Source organism: Halichoerus grypus, chromosome 13 (assembly GCF_964656455.1).
Source record: "Halichoerus grypus chromosome 13, mHalGry1.hap1.1, whole genome shotgun sequence".
NCBI lineage: Eukaryota > Metazoa > Chordata > Mammalia > Carnivora > Phocidae > Halichoerus > Halichoerus grypus.
In genome coordinates this window covers 18,694,480-18,715,996 of record NC_135724.1, presented here as the reverse complement: position 1 = coordinate 18,715,996, position 21,517 = coordinate 18,694,480, and the positions used below count along the sequence as shown (strand labels likewise).

Below are 21,517 nucleotides of genomic sequence, written 5' to 3'. Positions count from 1 at the left end.
AGACCCTACGGTCTCATGGGGAGGCAGTTGCCTCCTGGACAATTCTTCTACCCCAGAATATACCTCCCACACCTGTTACTTCTGATGCCTCAAACTCTAAGGCCTCATTTCTTTTTTCCTTTTTTGAACTTTTGATTTCTTTTCAAATAACTCAAATATATTTGTTTCCAGGAGGGGTAACATTTTTGTTTATGTGTGAAGTTTTCTCAGACCCTTATCAGGAAACAGGTTTTGAAAAGAAGACAGAGAATGTGACTGGGTATGAGAAAGGGAGTCAGGAAGAGGGAGTGAGAAAAGGGGAGGGAGGGAAAGAAGAAGGAAAAAGAAAAGAGCCTGGGAGCAGTTGGAAGGAGGGGAAAGAGATGCCATGGGTTCTAGAAAGAGGAAACTGGGGAGGTACAAGTGGTAAGTCTCACCTACTTCCCAGAGGAGACTAGGATAACATCTTCTACCTCCTCTTCCCAAACATTTATTACTGAGAGAAATTTTCCAGACCCAAAGATCTTGAGTCCAGTCTGAGCATTTAGATTCACAAGTCAACTTTCCCTGAATTGCTGAAAATGAGTCAGGTCCACAATTATCTCCAGGCAGAAAGTAAAGATTCTATTGGATCCTTTTAAAATATAACTTAAGTAAAACTCCCTGAGTCATTTCTCTCTTGTCTTAGTGTTTTATTTTTAAGGTCATATAAATATTTCCTTTGAAAACAGTTGCCCTCAAGAAGCCCATGCTGACTGCTGAAGACTGATGCAGACCGAGAGCGGCCATGCTCTGTTCTATCCCCTTCCCACTGATTCCACCCTGAGGGTCCTGCTCCGGGGTTGAGAATCAGGTAGCCTCTCCAAGGATGCTCAGCATGGAAGGGTGATACAATCTGAAGTAAAAATACCTGATTTTAACCCTTGTCCTGAGAGTCGTTCAGAAGACTACTCATAGAAGTTCTTCTTATCTGATCCTTCCAAAATATTCCTTCTCAGAAAAGAAAACAGACTGTAGTTGGCTTCAGTTTGGTGCCAAATAGCAAAGACTTCCAAGGACATAGGCTGGTCCCTGAGGTCCTACAGAAACAGTAACATGTGCCTGGCTGTGGGGTGAGGGTCCCTTGTGCTGTGATCATAACAGAATTATTACAAACATGCAAATTTCTGTTTTCAAATCTTTCCTCAGACGTGATGCAAAAATATCAAGATATTCACCAAAGTATTACAAGTCGCAGTTTGAAGCATCAATCTGTCCACTACGACAACACAGGTTTGGTGTTTTCAAGTGCTGTAAGAACATTAGCAATAGTTTCTCAGGGAACAGCTCAGCTTCCAAAGCAGCAGGAATTACTATGGCATTGAGACAGTAATAATATTCCTCATTCCTGCTAATGCAAAGCAGTGAGGCCTGAGCCCTTCTGTTTTACGCTGCACACTGATTTGGAAGCAAATATTTTTCCAACAACATCACCAAATTGAAAGCATTTTGAAAAATCTGAAGGCTTCACAGAATACTGTTTTAGAAAAACCAACTCTCATGGATCTGTCAGTGACATAAGCCATCCCCTTCAGTTTAGCTTGAAAATGAGAACTTGCTGTGTCAAGCATCTCTAAATTATATATATTTGCTGATGTAAACAAAGCACAGGCATTCCAAGAGACAATAAAAGGGTGGGGGAGTGAGGGTAGCAAAAAAAGATCTATTTTTTCATTCATCTCTTCTTACTCATCAATAAAAACAATGACATGTATTCCAGCTTTTCACACTGTTTGGGTACATTTATTTGTTCATAAGGCATCCAGGCACAATTATGAATCTGAAATGTTCAATCAGGTATACATTTTTAAAGTTATAATTCACCCCATACCCAGACAGTTACTAAGGCTGATTGCAGACTACACTCTGTGCATGATCCTGGGACAGGTTTAAAGTTATTCATGAAATGAGGTTACCCCTCTATTAGAGAAAACCAATCATTAAAATATCTGAATTACAAGACATTATTCCTTTTAAAAAAAATTGCTTGCGGCATCTTTCTCTTTTCTTCCTGAGTTTGTCGATCTGAGCCAGGCATCAGAATCACTCATGGTCATCCTGAATGTCTCGACCTTGTCATTTATCAATATTTAAGGGAAAGTTGTAAAATAAATTATAACTGCCTAAACACTACGCTTTTCTACCTCAAGCTCTCTGATGAAACACTCCAATACCTAAAAACCCCTCAATTTGTCACATTGATTTCTTCCCCAATCCTTATGTTTTTATTTTCTTCTGGAACATTCCAAATATATACAAAAGTAGGGTGAGTATATACTGCACTCCTGTGTACCTTTCACCCATTCCCAATGACTAGCCATGCTTAGTCTATCTTGTTTCTTCTGAATCCTCTTCAGCGTCTCCCCAGCACACAGGCTAGATTATTTGGGGGCTAATCCCAAACATCGTATCATTTCTTCAGTAAATATTTCAGTGTTGTCACATTAAGTTTTACATTTTATTTACATTTTAATGAGTCCCTGATATTTTTAAGTATTAATCAGGTGACTTCACATCTTACAACGTATGCTAATTTTCATTCTATCAACACATATAAGTGGTAGAATTGGCCCATCTATTTTAAACAAATTATCATGGAAATAGTCTATAAGCATCATCATTTTTAATCATCATGGAGCTTTTGCACAGCTATGTATCTGAGTTTACAAGCTCGCACTTTGTCAGTCACTTCCACACTATTATTTTGAGCATGTTAGTACTTGCCATTTATTTATTTAGAATATTTTTATATTATAATGAGTTTCTCACATTCTTGTTGTCTTTCCTGCTCTGAGGCATTGATCTATGAAAGCCCCTTCATTCCAGGGAATAATTATTCCATCTTATAGGAGGGAGCGATGCCCAGTTCATGGGTCTTCTTTCCAGGTGGCATTTAAGGAACGAAAGTGTCGAGGTCAAAAGAAATCATCAAGAAAAGCATCCCAATACCTTGGGGATTCTTATAGAGGAGAACAAGCTCCTCATGGTGGAATCAGTAAGAAAGTAAAAATTGTATCATGAGGTTAAGTAGACAAGATGAATTGAAAAGCCAAGCTTTTTCACTCTGAGTGAAGAACTGCACTCCTAAGGTTCACCTCAATTGGAAGGTGAAGGTTCACCTCTATTGGAAAACGAAGTCTCACATTAAAAGGCTCAACCAGAGTATAAAAGGGGAAAACAAATTCCCTGGTGCCAATAAGAAGTCACTCTGTGTTAGAGTCTCCTTGCTACCCCAAAGTAAAAGAAAAATTTTCAAGACATTCCATAATAGGTCAAAATAACATTCTGTGTTCTGCACACCATATTCCAACTCAAGCAAAATGTCTACGGATTTTTTTTTTCTAATTTCAAAGCCTTTTGATTAAAGTATACCAGAAGGGCACTGACAGAGCAGGCTGTTTCTGTTCTTCTGCGGAAGGTTTCAATGGCCGCCGTATACTCTCTAAATCTATTTACTTCAAGGCTGGAATGAAACAAACATGACAGATGGTTTTAAAAAAAAATCAAAGGGGAAGTTCTTGGAACACATCCTTCAAAATAAAATTTTGTTTCTTTTTTTTTTTTTTTTTGAGCAGCTGAAATGATTTTTCAGAACATCTGATGAGCGATTTTAATACTTCAACTTTCTCCTCCATGAAGTAAGCCCATTCATTTGGAGACTTCTGTTCTTTTGTTTTATTTCTGTGAGTGTCTTTCTCTGATAGGACATAAAGTCTGAAAACGACAATATGCTAAATGAATGGACCCAGAGTATATTTGGCTACACAAGGGCTGCTGGAGCATACTTTGAATTTTGACAGGAGAACAGAATGCTTAATGGAAGAAATCTTCAGGAAATAAAAGGGAAAGGTAATGAGCCACCATGTCTGTTATTGCTCATGTACGAGGGGCCAAGCAAATTGCCTTCACTCATTGCAAGGACAGTAACTAGAAGGCTGATCCATTCTCCCAAAGGCCAGCAAGCTTGGTGGTCAGAAAAATGCCAGACAGGTCAGGAGAGGGCTGGGGGCTTGACGGAGGGTGAGGAGGGGGACTGCTTCCTCCCACCCATGACCAGAAGAGCACTGACTTCACCCCTGGGATGGTCTCACTTACAAAGCCGAAATTTAACTTTAGGAAGCGTGGGAAGCCAACCATCCATCATTAGCCCAGTCTGTCAAAGTAAGTAATAGCCCTTGCTTGGTTTTGGTATGGACTGGATGTGAGGAGAGAAAGGAATCAAATATGACTCCCAGGTCTCTGGGGGAGTGGTCGCTGGGGGTGGTGCCTTGAATCATTGACTTTCAAAGGCACATCTCAACACATGAAGAATGAATGAATGATGAATGATGAATTTAGAAACCATGCACATCTTCTTCTCGTAGCTAGAAACTGGAGGACTCAGAGCTCCACAGAAAAGCAGCATGAGAATATTATCTTAAAACACAGACTATAGGGGCACCTGGGTGGCTCAGTCAGTTGAGCACCCAACTCTTGCTTTAGGCTCGGTCCTGAGATCGAGCCCCTCATCAGGCTCCACGCTCAACTAGGAGTCTGCTTGAGAGGCTCTCCCTCTCCCTCACCCCTCCTCCTGCTTGTGTGCTCTCTTTCTCTAAAATAAATAAATAAATCTCTAAAAAATATATTTTTAATTAAAAAATAAAACAGACTTTGAAGTGAGAGAAACCCATAAAAGATCTGCTTCACCACTTCCTGGCTGTTACCTACAATGAGGCAGCACAGCCTTTCTGAGTTCTGTTTCTTTCTTGTCCTCAAACATTGATCATCGAATATAGGTCTCAGGATTTTAAGAGACTCAAAAGAGGTAATGTGTAGAAAACCTCTATCATAGAAATAGGCCCTTAATACAGCTTTCCCTTTACTCAGGCCCTATAGTACTAGCCCAATAGAGGGATCCTATGGGGTCACAAAGACCAGCCCTGACCATAACCCCTACCTAAGAAAACAGGGCATTATGTTAAGTGAAGTGAGCCAGCCACAGAAGGACAAATACTGATCTGTATTTGTACTGATTTCACTATGTGAAGTATCTAGCACAGTCAAATTCATAGAAGCAGAAAGTAGAATGATGGTTGCCAGGGCCTGGGCGGGGAACATGGAGGGTTGCTATCAATGTGTACAGAGCTTTGGTCATGCAAGATGAAAAAGCTCTAGAGATCTGCAATATTACAATATGCGTATGGTTAACAATACTGTACTATGCGCTGAAAAATTTGTTGAGGGTAGGTTTCAGATTATGTGTTTTTTATCGGAAAGGAAGGAAGGAAAAGAAAGAGAGAAAGAAAGAAAGAGGAAGGAAGGAAGGAAGGAAGGAAGGAAGGAAGGAAGGAAGGAAGGAAGGAAGGAAGGAAGAAAAGACAAGAAAAGAAGAAAACAGTGCTGCCAAACCCCTGTCAGGTCCCCCCACGGTCCCAGCCTTTAATAGCAATGCTACAAGAACTGCCCCAGGAAGCTCACTAATAGTTATTCCAGTTACAAGCCTACAAAGATAATAACAATGCAAAGGCAAAGTGATAAGCACTAAATGCTAAACAAATAATAACAGAAAATAGTTTGAGTTACAAGAGTAATTACTTCCATCAAAGCAGTAAGAAGATGAGGAAGGACAAGAAGCAGCTAGCTTTGACCAAATGCTCGAAGCCAGGCCCTATCCAAAGTGTTTTTAGGGGCGTCTGGGTGGCTCAGTCATTGAGCATCTGCCTTCGGCTCAGATCATGATCCCAGGGTCCTGGGATCGAGCCCCACATCAGGCTCCCTGCTGAGCAGGGAGCCTGCTTCTCCCTCCCCCACTCCCCCTGCTTGTGTTCCCTCTCATGCTGTCTCTCTCTCTGTCAAATAAATAAATAAAATCTTAAAAAAAAAACAAAACAAAGTGTTTTTAGAAAGTACTGTTATATGAAAAAGGAAAATCTAGAAATAGAGCAATATGTCCCAGCCCTTAGGACAGTTCCTGGCCCAAACAGTGTTTCATAAACATTTGGTGAATGAGTGCAAAATCCAAATTTCACAGAACCACACCTATTACAAGTTTTACTTATTTAGCCAACATGTTCATGACATATTTACAAAGCTTACAATGAAGACATTTGGTTTCGTAATTCCAATTCACAATATCTTCCTTAAAAAATTATTGTACACACACACACACACACACACATACACACACACACATCCTACACAGGGCACAGGGAGATATGAACAAGGATGTTCATCACAACATTGTCATGACAATGGCTGAATAAATTGTGGTATACTTGTACTATGGAATACTACACAGCACTGAAAAGGAGTGAGCTAATCTTTTAGAAAACAAGAAGGATCACCTTTGGATCCCTAATTCTAAGTTGGCAGTGCCACTTCTTCAGAAGAGTCTTCCCTAAGACCCCTGGACTAAGTATGATCTAGATGGACAGCCCCCTAAACTTCTCTATGGTACCCCTCATGGTCATAACTGGTCAATCCATTGTCAATGGCCAGCACCCTGCACAGAGCCTGGCTCACAGTAAGTGCAAAGTCATCATTTGTTAAAATACTGAATGAATAATAACACAACAATGGCATATAACATTAATGAGAGCTTACCATGAGCCAGTTTTAAGAATTATAACAGTATTAACTCATTTCATGTTTGCAGCACCCTCATGAAGTATAAAACACTATGTTCATATCTTATATTGGAGAAGATAAAGAGGTCAAGAAAATGCTTGAAAAAATAGAAATAGAACAAAGCCTACTAATCCATACATCTGGGATGAGACCCAGTAAAATTGGCCTTTCTAACACTGGGCTTTAACCAACTAAGATCATCAGACCTCTACCCTCCTAGAATATATCACCTCCTTTAACAAACTGAAACACAAGGAAATATTCATTCCCTCTGAGCAAGATGGTGCCCTCTATAATTAGAATTTTCTAGTAATAAATAATAATGCCATTGATCCAGAAAGCAAGTTGAAAAGCAAACAAAAACAAAAACAAAAACAAAACACATAGTCTGGCAATATTGCAAAATTGCACATGGGATCATATTGCCACACCATGCAAGGTAAAGGAACGTGAAGGACCACCCTGAAGAGGAAGGCAGATAAAGTCCAGCCCTCTGCCGGGAATGATATAGGTCTGGCCATGACCATGGAGCACAGTCTTGTCCTTGGGAGAGCCCCAGCTTCAAAGAACACATCTTCCCTCCACCCCTGGGTTAATAAGGATTATTCTCCAGCTGAGAGAAAACAATCTGGTCACTTTGGTGAAGCTGATTTAGACAAGGTTTCTAGTCCGAGAAGCACATGACATTAGGGGAAGTGCAAGAAATAACAGAAATAGAAGGAAAGTTGAAGCACTCGTTGGACAACATGGTAGAGGAAACCAGACATAAAGAACACATAAACTGGTGGCATCACTAAGGAAACCTTAATAAAGAATGAGGTTAAATGTAAAATGTGGCCAGAAGGACCTGGAAATAGCAAGATGATGTCTCTCTTCCATCATAGTTTCTTCCAAGCTTTGTAACCTGGGTTAGTAGCTGCACGTTCTTAAAATCATGGTATACGCTACAGCTTTCTACCAGAAATTGATGTGCCAAACAATTTCTCCTTAAGGAGTGATTAGGTCATTAGTCTTCTCATTCTAGTAATTAGTATAAAGCTGAGAAAATCTTCAAGATAACTCAGGGATTTCTTTAAGCACTTTGGCTACTAGCTATATAGCAAACAAAAATTGTTTTAGAGAGAAATTTCTGAGTATTTTATGTCTTAATTATTATTTGGCATTATATATACACACAACACAGAAGTAATTGGATAGTAAGATTCAGATTATGAAATCTGGGATCTTTTCCTCTCTTCCTCCCATAATTTTTTTCAGCTTTCCTGGAGTATACTTGATGAATAGAAATTGTCTCCCATAAATGATGTACATGAAAACAGCGTTTGCTTACTAATGATTTTTTAAATTTTGTCTGGTCATAAGGTAACAGTAATTCTCAATTTTTGTGTCAGTCACCCTGATAGGATGTCAATTACTTCAAGAGCTATCTCAAAATTCTCAAAACTATATTATTGTTCTTTCATTTTGGGTACTTTTCTTCCATCTGTTTAGTACTTCAGTAAAGAGAGTTGAGGCTGCAGCAAGAAGTGTCAGAATAAAATGGACAGTTTCAGAGTGTGATCACTCAAGACTGGTAATCATAATGTCAAGGACCCATTATAGCTGACTCGTCGATTTAAATTAATTGAAAGCAAGGTCCTTGATATGTTATTCCTTCCACAGCACGCTTAGCACTGCATTTCATTGATTCTTTCAACAAATATTTATTGAGTAACTTCGATGTGTAAGACTTCTACTTGACACTTTGGGGCGGGAGGGTAAGGAGGAGGCAGAAAACAAAATTAAATAAGACACAGAGCTGACCTTTTGGAATTTACGCTCTAATAAGGGACATAAGCCCAATATATAAATACAACGAAGAGAAAACGTGCAAGAGAGCAATATGCCTATGGCTCTGATGTGGAGGAAAGATGACCTTCAGCAAGGCTGGTGTTGGGAGTCAACTCGGGGATTTCTTAGAAGATATAGGTTCGAACGAAGCCTTAAAATGTAGCTGGAACTTTGGTAAGCAGAGTTAGGAATAGAAGGGAATTCATTCCAGAAAGAAGCTCATTTGAGGGAAAACAGGATTATGTCAAGTATTATAGAAAGTCCCAACTCAAAAGTCTCTTATTAACTACTCATCTCTTTGAAAACCACAGGTCTCTTAACAGACCCAAAAATGTTATCTTGTGCATTAGTTGTGAGACTATCTACTTACTGATTCCTTCTGGGTGATTAAAATGAAATTTCAAGGCTCCAGATACCACCCCCCCCCCCCAGACAGCGCTCCCCTGGTTAGTGTTCCTTCAGGCTTTCCTTCACAAAATAAAGCTAATGCATTTGAGTTACCAGAATCTTCTTCATATCACTTTAAAAATGCAGAGTAAACATTATGTTGGCTCCTTTCTGCAGTCAATTAATGTATCCTTCTTGCCAATGTCATAAATATAACTTTTTTCAGCTGATTCTTCTCTTATTGCATACACATGCTATTGATAATTACTCGTTTTTAAGTTCTTAACCACTTGTGCATGGAAATACATCTGAGGTTTAAATGTTAGGACTATTACATTACTAAATGTCTTACTTTATAAGTGAATAGGCCATCACAAACACTATTCGATGCACTAAAATTGTACTCACCAAAGGACTCCATTTACCATACTGAGATCCTAAAACAATCAGGCGTTCTTGTAAGAAAGTTAATACAACAGCTTCCGTGCCCTCTCTGTAAATCACTTTCCTTCAGCTTCTGTATGACAGCAGCTGAGGAAATTCTCTGGTTTTATTTTCTAAGCATAGATAAAACAACAATGATTCAATTAAAGATGCTCGATCTTGAAAATGAATTTGCAGGAGGTCGTGTTTGGGTCTAGAGTAAATAATTATGGCATTCTTCGATGGAACTCTGAGGGGTCATGGGAGTAGGGAGGACCAGAACGAGCAACGGAATAAATCAGGGTAGAGACATAAGGTCCCCATATTAAAACACTTATGCCTGTCTCTGCTCCTGCTTATGGCAATGAGCGGTGGCCTGCTTGTCTCGGTATAGCGCAACCATGTATTTCCTGCTAGACCCCCAAGGAAAGAGGAAAATACAGTTGGTTTTTTAAGTGTGAGTATTGCATCTTTTAAAAGAGCACTTGAGGTTTCGAGCTTAATGGGCTGTTATTCCATAAATTTGTGGGTGACATTTGAGAACATCTCTTCCACTTCCTCTGCTGAGATCAGCACCTAGAGCCCTTGACTTTAAAACGAGGTGGGGTGCGTTTCCGTCTGCTATCACCCTGGAGTGAATGTTCCAGTTGGCATGCATGCCTGATTGTTTTTATGAAATGCACTGCAGTGACAGCTAAAGCAAATTGCCCATAATAAAAATTAAAACAGTAATAATAATTCCAGGATTCTGACTCCTTGCACTTTTAATGAGCCCACGTGTCCATTTCTTAAACCTGAATTGTGTCAGGTACTTTCAGACCCACATGGCCTCGCAGGTTTTCACTGGGAAACAGTTTGTTTATTTGGCCTCGTCTTTATAACAGTAGTACTCAGCTTTATGAATAAGGAGAGGCCAATGGATTACACCACAAGAAATAAGCTCAAATTTAGATTTAGACTTAGATTTAGATTTAGATTTAGATTTATTGGGAGGGCCTGAATGCATTTTTTAAAGTATGAATTATACAATTTTGAAGGAATTGACTACTAATTATATTATTTTTAGCTGTAAATTTGTAAATTATTACAAAGTAAAGATTCTCTGATAATAAATGCACGTTTGTATTTTGCATAATTTTCCCATTAGTTACTCAAATGCAAGGATGCTCTTAGATGACTGCTACATTATTACTCTCAAATAGACTCGAGCCTGGGGTCACTCACTTAGTAAACTCCTTGTACAGTGATCAGGCAAAGTTGACTACCAGTCTTCGTCTAAATTACTAACCTTAATTTAACAACAATGATGCTGTCTTAATAGCAAATTTGCTTTGGCTCAGGAAGACATTTCAGTGAAGTACTTAACCACACACATAACCTGCCTTACTCTTAAAAATGGCATCAGAACTGTTTTAGCCCAGCACTGTCCCACAGAGATAGAATGTGAGTCACATAAGCCATCTTAAATTTTCCCAACATCCACACTGAGAAAAGTATAAAGAAACAGGTAAAATTGATTTTAATAATATAGTTTCCCTAACCCAACGCTTCCAAAATATTATCATTTCAACATACAATCAATACAAATACTACTGAGATGTTTCGTGTCCTCTTCACCAGACTCCAGGTTCGAAATCCACTCGGCGTTTGCCATTTGCAGCCCATCTTAGTCTGGATGAGCCACACGTCCAGTGCTCGGAGGTCCCTGGCAGCTGGTGGCTGCCGTACAGAACAGCACGGTTCTAAGTAATTACAGTACTTTTCACAGCTGTCCCGTAACACTACTTCTATTTGGATTTCTAGCTTGGCACGTAAAACTCTAAAATCACCATCCGAAGAAACAAAAAAGAAGGAAAATAAGGGAAGAAAGATGACTTGGCTCCAGTTTCCTAACCTGACTGCTAGGGGCGTCATGGCCTGGCCCCTGACCCCCATGCCACCTCATGCCACCTCCCACCCTCCCCCTCCCCCTTCCTGAGAGCTCGGCAGTCCAGCCAAAGAGCAATCCTTTCAGAGCTCCCCAGTGCCAGAACCACCTGGACTGTGTCCGCTGAAGCCATCCCATGGCCCATCACTTCCCTTTCCACGTGACATTGATCCACTTGAGGCTCTGCACACTTACAGCTTTTTAAACTGTCTTCCCTGCTAGACTTTCAGCTCCACCATGGCAGGAACTGTGCCTTTTTTTTTTCTTTCTTTTTTTTTTAAATCATTGCCTTCCAGTTTCTAGCGCACCGCTTGGTTCGCTAAAAATTCGGACTAAATTTTGTTCAATGAATAATGAATGAATGGATGGTGGAGAAAGAAACAAACATTGGAACTCAAGATAAGATAACAATGACTTCTTGCAGAGTCAATCACTGTGTCATGCTGGACACGGTGCGTGGATCCCGACATCTCCTAATGTACACAGGTGCCATGAACTGCTTGGTTTAACCTGCATCCTGCTGTTAAGTGGTCCCATTGGATTCTGCGGGCTTCTAGTCCTACACTAGCTAAATGACTGATTCCTTCTAGAACTAGACAAGAGGACAGGCACATTTGAACTTATAGAATATCAGACTCCTTAGGATTCTTTGGGAGGAAAAGGGTCTGTATCTGTTCAACTCACTGCTTCCTGAGGGTATTTAAAATGTAATGCAGTGAAAAGCAGCACATCAAATTGGGGTTTTATTTTTGTGGTCGAAGGCCTTTACTTTCTATCCCATACCTATCTCATATCCACCAGTTACAGAGATTTCTACTCTGTTAGTCAAATCACCAAGTTTGCTATTCCCCAAATGCATCCCAAGCTTCCCCGCTTCTGTGCCTTTGCTCCTCATGCATCCTCCTTCCGGAAGGATTTTCCCCAACATCCATCTGTCCAACCCTTCTCATTCAATGCCAGCCAGAGTTCACATCTTCTTAAGAAAGTTTTCTCTGATTTCCCCAATTAAAAGCTATTCGTTTCTCTCCCAGACTCCCTATAGTACTTTATGTCATTACAGAGGTCCCAATCACATTCTGATTTGAGTTATATAATGACTCACTTTTGTTATCTCCCATGCTGGAATTTATTAGAAGGTAAACTAAGGCATTTTAGGGGCACCTGAGTGGCTCAGTTGGTTAAGTGTTGGACTCTTGGTTTCAGCTCAGGTCGTGACCTCAGAGTCCTCAGATGGAGCCCAAGTCAGGCTCCGCTTGGGGCATGGAGCCTGTTAAGATTCTCTCTCTCTCTCTCGGGGCGCCTGGGTGGTTCAGTCGTTAGGGGTCTGCCTTCAGCTCAGGTCATGGTCCCAGGGTCCTGGGATCGAGCCCCACATCAGGCTCCCTCTTCAGCAGGAAGCCTGTTTCTCCCTCTCCCACTCCCCCTGCTTGTGTTTCCTCTCTCGCTGTATCTCTCTCTGTCAAATAAATAATTAAAATCTTTAAAAAAAAAAAAAAATCTCTCTCTCTCTCCCTCTGTCCCTCCCCCTCACCCCACTCTTTCTCTCAAAAAAAAGAAAAAGATAAACTGAGGCTTTATAAAATCCTAATTTTATTTGAGCAAAAATTTATTTGAGCAAAGGTTTATTTTGAACAAAAATTGATTCAAATCAAACAGCACAAAACTGGAAGTGGTTAGACGCGCTCTCCAGGAGGAGGCAGGGGAAGTAGTACGGGAACAAAGAGAGGAGATTATCTGATTGGCTGCTGTTTAAAGCCTCGTTGGCGGTTTGTGATTGGTGGTTGTCAGGTTTCAATTTCAGTACTTCGAGGCATGTAGGGGCTTAGATTTGGTTTGCATAGGTAGGCAGCTGTCGTACTGGAGCCGCCTCAGTGTCACGGCCTCTTATTTAAGCAGTTTAACGATTTATAACTTCTGGAGAATGAGGCTAGGATGCTCGCACTGGTACATATCCTCCCAGAGCCCAGCACAGTGTCTCACCCGCAACATTATTCCATAAACATCTGCTGAAGAAAGAAGTGCATCAAAGTGTCTTCCAGTCCAGAAAGTAGAACCATATATTGTTATAAAAGTTCTCAACAGTTTTCTAGCAAGAACCAAAGGCTAATCCTAAACTTAAACTTTAGGTCAATCTAGCTTTAAAAATATCTGGTCATAATCCTGGTGTATATTGTTTTCCAAAAGAAAAAAGATGGACTTTTTCCCCCCCATCCTTTACTGCCTTAATGAGCGCCCTAATAAGTACGTGATTGTTCAAGTTCTGCAATTGAGTAGCTGCATCATCTTGGATCAGATTGAGCCCCTTTCGGACTAGTTTCCTTATTTGCCAAATTAAAGAATTGCATTAACTAACCTCTGCTGTCTCTTTCAGCTTGAAAACCCCAGCGACTTATTTTTTTAAGAGCACTCTTTTTTTGCCTTGATTAAAATAGGATGGGTGGATATAATTCAGGATTTCAGTATGAATGCAATACCCAGGGAGGATGAAGAAAAATAAGCATCCAAATTCACCACTAGTTTTAGGCATTCACAGAAGCAAGCAGCAATATCAATCATGAAATGTAGGCATAAAGCTGAATTCTCTGTTGATTCATCTGGGCAAAGTTTTTCTTTTAAACTATATGGGTACAATATCAAGACTTTGAAGGTCAGAGAGCTTCTGGCTTTGTTGCCTATTGATTCATCTTACACCATTCCACTCAAGAGATGGTTTTCGATGCATCAGGAGAATTCTTTCTTACATAAATCTCTCCATCGTGTTATCTTTTGGAAAATTCAGAATATAGTGAGAATGGTAACATACACAATAGGGCATCGCCAAAGATTAGAACCAAAATTTAAGTGTTGATTCATTTTGAAGGAGTTTTTTGTTTTTTGGGGTTTTTTTGGAGGGGAGAAGTGCTTTGTGGTTGCTTTTGTTTTTTTTAAAGGAACCTAGTCTGAATACCTCTTGTTTGCAGCTGAACATTATTTAATATTCACTATACACCTTCTGCAAACAATGTGCAAGGCAGAGCCCTCGCTTTTTTGGAAATCAGAGAGAATTCAGGGAGGAGAGAGAGAGATAGGATCTACATCATGTAAATAAAATGATCTCTAATGAAAACATTTTCCTTGAGGCGTGAACAAGTGTATTAACTACCAATTCTGTGATATAGCAATCAATCCCTTTCCAGCCCTGAAACCCTCTGGTATAACAGCCCTATAAAGACTGCTGGATTTAAGATTTAAGAGTTCTTCCTTCCTTGGCCCCACAGCACTGATTGCAAGCTGTACCCCCAAACCTATAACCCTACATCCCTTTCATAAGGGTTCCTGGATCTACCGTGTAGGAGTCCAGACACAGCCAAAAGATAGGCCCTTGTTACTGCACCCATTTATGTCACTATTTTTCTTATCAGAAAGAACAAGAGTCCTTTTTGCCTTCCTTCTCAACACGGTCCCTGCTGGTCAAATATATTGCTTATATGTGGATCTTGTCAAACCCTTTGGGGATTATCATTATTATCAGTCATGATGTTAATGGGCTGTCATCGTTGGCTGAAGTTGACTTATTCTAGATGCTTTGTTTACTCAGCTAACAAAAAGGCAGCTTGGAATTAAAAACGGAAACGTGCCAAGCAATTAATCCATAACTTGGTTGGAAGGCTTTGGGGATTTTCTAACATTTCTTTTATTGAATTTTTGTTTAAGTGCAGTATCCTTTTTTCCTCTGAAATTTCATTCTGGAGTTTTTTATTACATGCCATTTCTGCAGGAGGCACATTGAGCCATTGGGACCTTCTGGGTAAATACCACGTGTTTTAAAATATTTATCAATAATGAGGCTACTTGCTCACACATCTCCTGAAAATGCCAGGCTGTGAAGCCAGTTCATCGCACAGGTTTCAAAAAGATATCAAAACGTTCATGCTCATAAACATTTTTGTTACAAGGCACTTGTCTTTTGGATAGCATACCAAAACCACAATTAAAAAAAAAAACAAAACAAAAACACCCTGCAATTAGAAGGATGAAATAGAACTAAATCAGTTGACATAGAATTAACTATACTGTAAATATCAATATAGAAATTACTTAAATGTTAGCAGTCCAACAGGCAGTATGGAAAGACCTCTATGGATAGATAGTAGGAGTCATTTATTAAGCACCTGCTCTAGGTGCGCTTCTTAATTTTCTTAAGAAAATGCCACTCTATCTTTTGGCTTGGTTGGTTGATTGCCAGAACATAGGAATCTATCCTTAACCAGCTGCACACACACACAAAATCTCACTGGATGATTTTTCCAGAGCCTATCACCTTGAACTCTTTGCTGTCCAAAGAGTCATATCAAAAGCTTGGTTGTGAAAAATAATATTCCTAGTATATTGCCTGAAGAATATAAATTCTATCGATTTCTCTAGATAATCTACATTTGCCCTCAGTTCAAACCAACCCATCAGAAAACTGCATGCTTGGATTGCATTGATTTGCATCCTAAAATAGTTTTATTAAATTTTGCTTTGGCTCGATGCCAAAGTTTGCTTTGACAGCACAAATAGAATCATCAGTGAAACAATGGAACAAGGGGATAACAGAACAAAATTCACCGCTGTATTTATGGTATTTACTGAGGTTGGTGTCGAAGATGGTATCTTACTATGTCATATTGTGCCCTCCTTTGGGTCTCGGAAAAGCTGTGCTTCCGGTCAACTGTGTTTTGCTTTGTATTTTTGTGTGTGTTTGTTTTTTAAACTTAGGAACACTATGTCACTTTTTAAGGGATCATTTTCCTTTGAGTGTTAGGATGTTCAGAGCCCAAAAATGTGGCTCAATTCTCACAAATACACAAGTCGCACTATAAACATGTCATGGATTTTGTACACTAACTCCCCCCTTAGATTTATTCTATTTTGTTTTCATATTCTCCCTTTGCCCTGATGTTCTCATTTATTTACCTTTGTATTTTTATAAATCACCTTTTGTGTTTTTCTTAGCCTTCTTAAATCAATTTTAGGGGAAAGATGAATTTATACATCAATCTATAACACTGGTTCCATGCTAGGTCAGAACCAGACATGCTATAAGCCCAATGACTCAGTAAAAATTAGAATAGAGGAGAAAATAAAAGTCCAAGAATTAGCATACAAGGCAATAGAATGAACTCTGAGGACTGACAGAATGCATTCCTCAGTCGAACGCTTAAACTGGGCGGAGTCTATGGCTTCAGCTACATGGTCAGCACCTCATTCCAGGGGGCTGCGAAGAACACCGGATTCCAAGTGCATGTCAAGGACAAGCTAGAGAGGCAGGATGTGTGGGGGATTGGCGGAGAGGCATCCTCTATACCTGCATTCACTTACCTAAATCCTAATCTTGCATGTGTCCTCTGCACTGCTAGTTTGCTGGTTCAGAGTGAATCAAACTGAGAGCGACCTCAAGTCCAAATTTTCACCCTTTCTGCTCTTAGCTCAGACCCGGCAGCAGACATTACCAGTGCTCTACTCCCATGCCTTAGTCAGCCACTCTTCTAATATAGCCACACCATCCCACTACGGCACCTGCAGTTCTGCCAGAGAGATGCACCTGGGCTGGGCTAGAACTTGGAAACTTTCTTCTTTCTTCTTCAAGAACTTGGCAAAAACATGTTTGATGTTAATAGCTATCGCTTTTTTTACAAATGTTTTTCAAATATATTTATCTTTCAAATGGGATAGCTTTAATGTTTATTACAAAAAGTAATGTGTGCTCATCACAAATAATTCCAGAATATGACAAAAAATGACAAAACTATAATCTATCACACAGACATTAGTATCTTTAATAGGTTGGTGGACATCAGCTAAGATTTTTCTCCTTGTACACAAACTTACATGTTTTTGTGATTCACCTATTTATTTTATTTTTAAAATCACTTTATTGAAAACTTACATGTCTTCCTATAAAGGTGAATTCTTATATCTATACAAACTGCTTCATGAAGTATCTTTTTACTTTGTGGACACCTTTCCATATGATTAAAGATAGATCTACCCAAGCATTGCAACGGCTCCATGGTATTCCATTATATGGATATAATATATTTTAAGTCAATTCCCTATTGATAGTCATTTGGGTTTATACTTCCTGCAATTGAAATTATTGTCTTTGTTTCATATATTTTATAACTTTCATAGGAAAAATTTTATAATTAAAGTCAGTAGATGATAGAGTACCCTTGCCTGATTATCATTCATAATGACTGCATAATTTACATCCCCAAAACAGTAGATTGTTCATTATCTGACACTTTCACCAATAATGCGATTGATCTTTTCTTCATCTTGTACAATATGATATCTCAATATTTTCTTTCATATTTCTTAACTAATTTGGGGGGGTCTTAGAATAAATTTTTGTGTAGATTTCCTGTTTATATCCCTTTTCCCATTTTCTTATTGGAGTATTCATCTTTTTCTTATTGAATTGACAGACTTCAATATGATTTAAAGATAATCCCTCTAACATGTATGCTTCAAATATATTTCTTACCCTGTCCTTTTTTTGTAAATGGTATTTTTGATCATATAAGAGTTTTCTTCTTGTATTTTAGTTTTGTTTTGTTTTGACCATATGTGGTCTGACTTCTCAATCTTTTCTTTTTACTATTTCTATCCAAGGTATCAGGTGTATGAAGGCCTTTTCCATCTCAATATTACAGAAATATTGCCTTAAATTTTATTCTGGTTACTTATGGCTTCACTTTTTATATTGCAAATCTTTAACCAGAACTTAATTTAGGTGAAATATGTGAACTACAAATTTAAATTTAACCTTTTAGATCACTTAGTTTTCATAAGGTGAAATTTTAGAAATTTTAATAATTTAATAATTGGTCAAATGTTCTAACGTCAATTATTTAAATCATTATTTCCCCATTGATTTGAAATATCATCTTTATGATATGATAGCTTTTATATATAACTTAGTCTGTTTCTGGACTATTTATTATGGTTTATTAAACATAGATCTTAATGATTTTATTCCTGACTCCCTTTTCATTTCATCTTAAAATCATTCATTACACCTAAATTATTAGATAAATTTTTTAAAGACTATTGGGTCACCTGAAGAACTCTTACTTCTTATCTGTTACAAGCATTTCTTTTGATTCAAACAAGTCCAGCACCATCTCCTCTCAGTTTTACTGAGGCAAATATGACATAGCCCCTGTCAAGTTCTAGTAAAGGTGCCAAATCACAATGTTTTTCATCAAATATAGGAGTCATTATTTCCCAAGCCTTTCCTTGTTTGCTTTACAACTGTTTCTTATGTCTGGCCTTCTCTTTTGGTTTTTCTTTCCTTCATTTTTCCTACTTATCTGCCTGAGCCTAAACCCACCACCATCACCCCACGAATATCTACATTCTCGATACTTCCCTCTTTCCCTACCTAGCTCCCCCTCTGCTGCCCCTCTTCCATAACCCACCCCCCACAGCCCTTGTTAAATGCAAATGATGCAAGAGACATTTAGGAAAGATTCAGACTCCCTTCACCTACATCAGGAGTACATAGGACCTTAGCAAAGACCTAGTTCTGCTCTCCCATTTTACAAACGAGAACTCTTGAGTTCCAGCTATAACAAAATTCTGCTTGCTCTGACCTATTAGATACTGGAAGCCAGGTCTCCTTGCTCTCAGACCAAGATTCTGAGTCCCACTCTCAACTGTCTCTCCATAAAGAGGTAGGATGACTGGAGTTACCATCCCTGGAATCGAAGCCCTCTATTTTGGACCTTGAAGGCCAATGAGCACATGGAGTCAACACATCACTGTATTTAAGAAGGTAGGACACCTCCATTAGATTCCCTTCACACAGTCAACTTAGTGACTGTCCCTTATGGATGGAAGAAACAGCAGGGGTCACCCTTAAACATGAGAGTTAGACAGAGACACCTATGTAACTGCAGGATATCATTACAATAACATTAGCTACCAATTACGTAATGCATTATGCATCAGGTGTATCACATGCACTATCCCATTTAATTCTCCCAATAGTCCTGGATAGCAGGGTCTCATTAGCTTTATTTCACAAGAAGGAAGGGACAGCTCAGGGAGGTTTAGAAATCTGCCCCAGATCCCATGAAGAGGGAGCTGTAGAGCTGGCTTTGGGTTCTAGCCAGTAGGAATGCAAACCACTCCCTACCATACCTCAAAGGTATAGCAGGATGGTCAAGCCTCCAATCTTTATCATCAGCCTGCCTGAATCCAAATCTCAATTTTACTACTTACTTTACTATGTAAACATTGGTGGGTATCTTAATCATGCTAAACCCTAGTTTCTCCATCTGTAAAATGGGATAAAAAATATCTCTCCCTCTTATGATTGTCATGAAAATTGAATGAGGTAAGAAAGCAAAACACTTAATGCCTGCTAAGCAATGGAAAAACATTGGCCGTATCGGAGAGTGTTTCTGACACTTGGATACTAACAGTCCAAGAGCGGCAAGAAGCCTTCAAGAGCACACCTACACACCACTGGTTCTCAAACTTATTAGTAGGTAGGATTAGTTTTCTCATGTAGCAAGCATCAGACTCAACAGAAAATGATCTGCTGTAGAAGCCACACTCTCACATGTCCTGCTGGAAGGATGAAGTATCTGGGATTCAGCATAGCTATGAGACCCATGGTAGTTTTGTTGGCTGTGATGGCAAATTTGGCATCTTGAACAAGCACTCAGGTGAACCCCTGAGCACAGGGGAAAACTGTCATGCCCTGAGCAAAAATTATTTTTTCTGACTTAGAGTCTCTGTAGAAGAAAAAAAAAAGAAGAAGAAGAAGAAGTGTTAAGCCAAATCTCCTTGAAGAGGCCTCTGGGCCCTTCTGGTTCTAAAAAGAACTCAGAAGGAGTCTTTAGGCCAATCGCTACAATTTTCTGATCTGTCTATTGCTGATTGCCCAGGTAGTTTGAATTTGCATCATTAACGCTCCCCAGGATACATTGTCATCTTAGAATGCAGAGAGGAGAAATCATACATGTGCATTCTAACAATACAATCATAGAAGCAATTTATTTTGAACATTACTTTGGAGTGAGGCCTTTATGCAACCAGAGATTTAATAAATACATGGATATGAGACTGCATTTTTCACTTAGGTTCATCAAACACAGAGAGATTTCCCATTATGGAGAGAGAGAGTTTGGAATCAGGCTGAGGTTTTCCTTGCAGAGATTAAAAAGACAGATGGCAAGGTGCTGTGCTCAGGGAAAAGGCTTTTATAATCAAAGAATTAGAATTTATTCCTCAAGCTGGCATTTAGGTTCAGCCTCTATGCATAGGGTCAACTCATATGCTACCAAAAGACTCCATTATTTCAATTTCCTGTGGACTATCAAGCCAACATTACCAATTCTGTGAGTCTCAGGATAGACACACTTCAGGAAATTAAAATATCTATTTCAATGGTGTTTAATTCCATTTCACAGATGTATGCATATGGATACACATACAGTCAATAAATGGCACTTCCATCATAATGACAATAGTTCCTATTGATTTTGTCTTTGAGCTTTCTATACATTACTACATTGAACCATCTTGATAGCCCTATGGGGTGTGTCATCCAGATGCTAGCTGGTCATTTGTCTACTTGTGCTGCTCTGTTTTAGCCCTAAGGCAATCTGGATACAAAACCAGCTCTTTCACTGGTTTCCACAAAACATCCAATCATATCAAGTATTCTATAGTTTTATTTTTGTAATTATTCAAGAATCACAGGATCTTGACAAGGAATCTCAATCCACAATACTGTCTCTTATAAAAATCAGGGAGGTTGACATTCCCTCTTCCTGGGTTGGTAGAATTTTCTAAGGATTCATTTGGTGTGATTAACGAAAGTAATATGAGATTCTCTGAAAACGTGACCTATTATTTGGAGACAATCATTTCCATTTTGAGAAACACATGCATTAAGTGAGACTATATCACAAGGAAAATCCCCACGGGAAATGAGTAGCATTTTGCAGTTTCAACGATCTGTTCGTTAAGTGCCCATTGTGCACCATGCTCTGTGTCACTGGAGAAAGAAACTCTCCCTGGCCACAAGACATTCCAGATCTTGTTGGGGAGATATTATGAATATACACAAAATGTTCAGGAGTTAAACAACAACAAAACAAGTTTGTCTCAAGTTGAGACAAATGCAAATGGACGTGCTAAAAGGTCATTAACCAGAGCTGAAAAATCAGAAGAGGAGGAATTCATACAACAGAAATGAGTAAGTGCAGGCCTTGGAGGTAGGTGGAGTTAGGATGGGCAAAGAGAGGCGAGGGAGGAGAGGCAACCCACCCGGGCAGACAGTGG

General features: G+C 39.2%; 1 long non-coding RNA gene across 1 annotated transcript in view; it reads right to left on the bottom strand.

Moving 5' to 3' along the window:
• Positions 1-10,876: 10,876 nt before the first annotated feature.
• The window catches only part of LOC118529047 (uncharacterized), a 76,500-nt gene continuing 65,859 nt past the window's right edge, over positions 10,877-21,517 (bottom strand). Inside the window, exon 3 of the long non-coding RNA XR_004913923.2 lies at positions 10,877-11,083. This is a non-coding gene — a long non-coding RNA (uncharacterized LOC118529047). The remainder of the gene's footprint in view (positions 11,084-21,517) is intronic.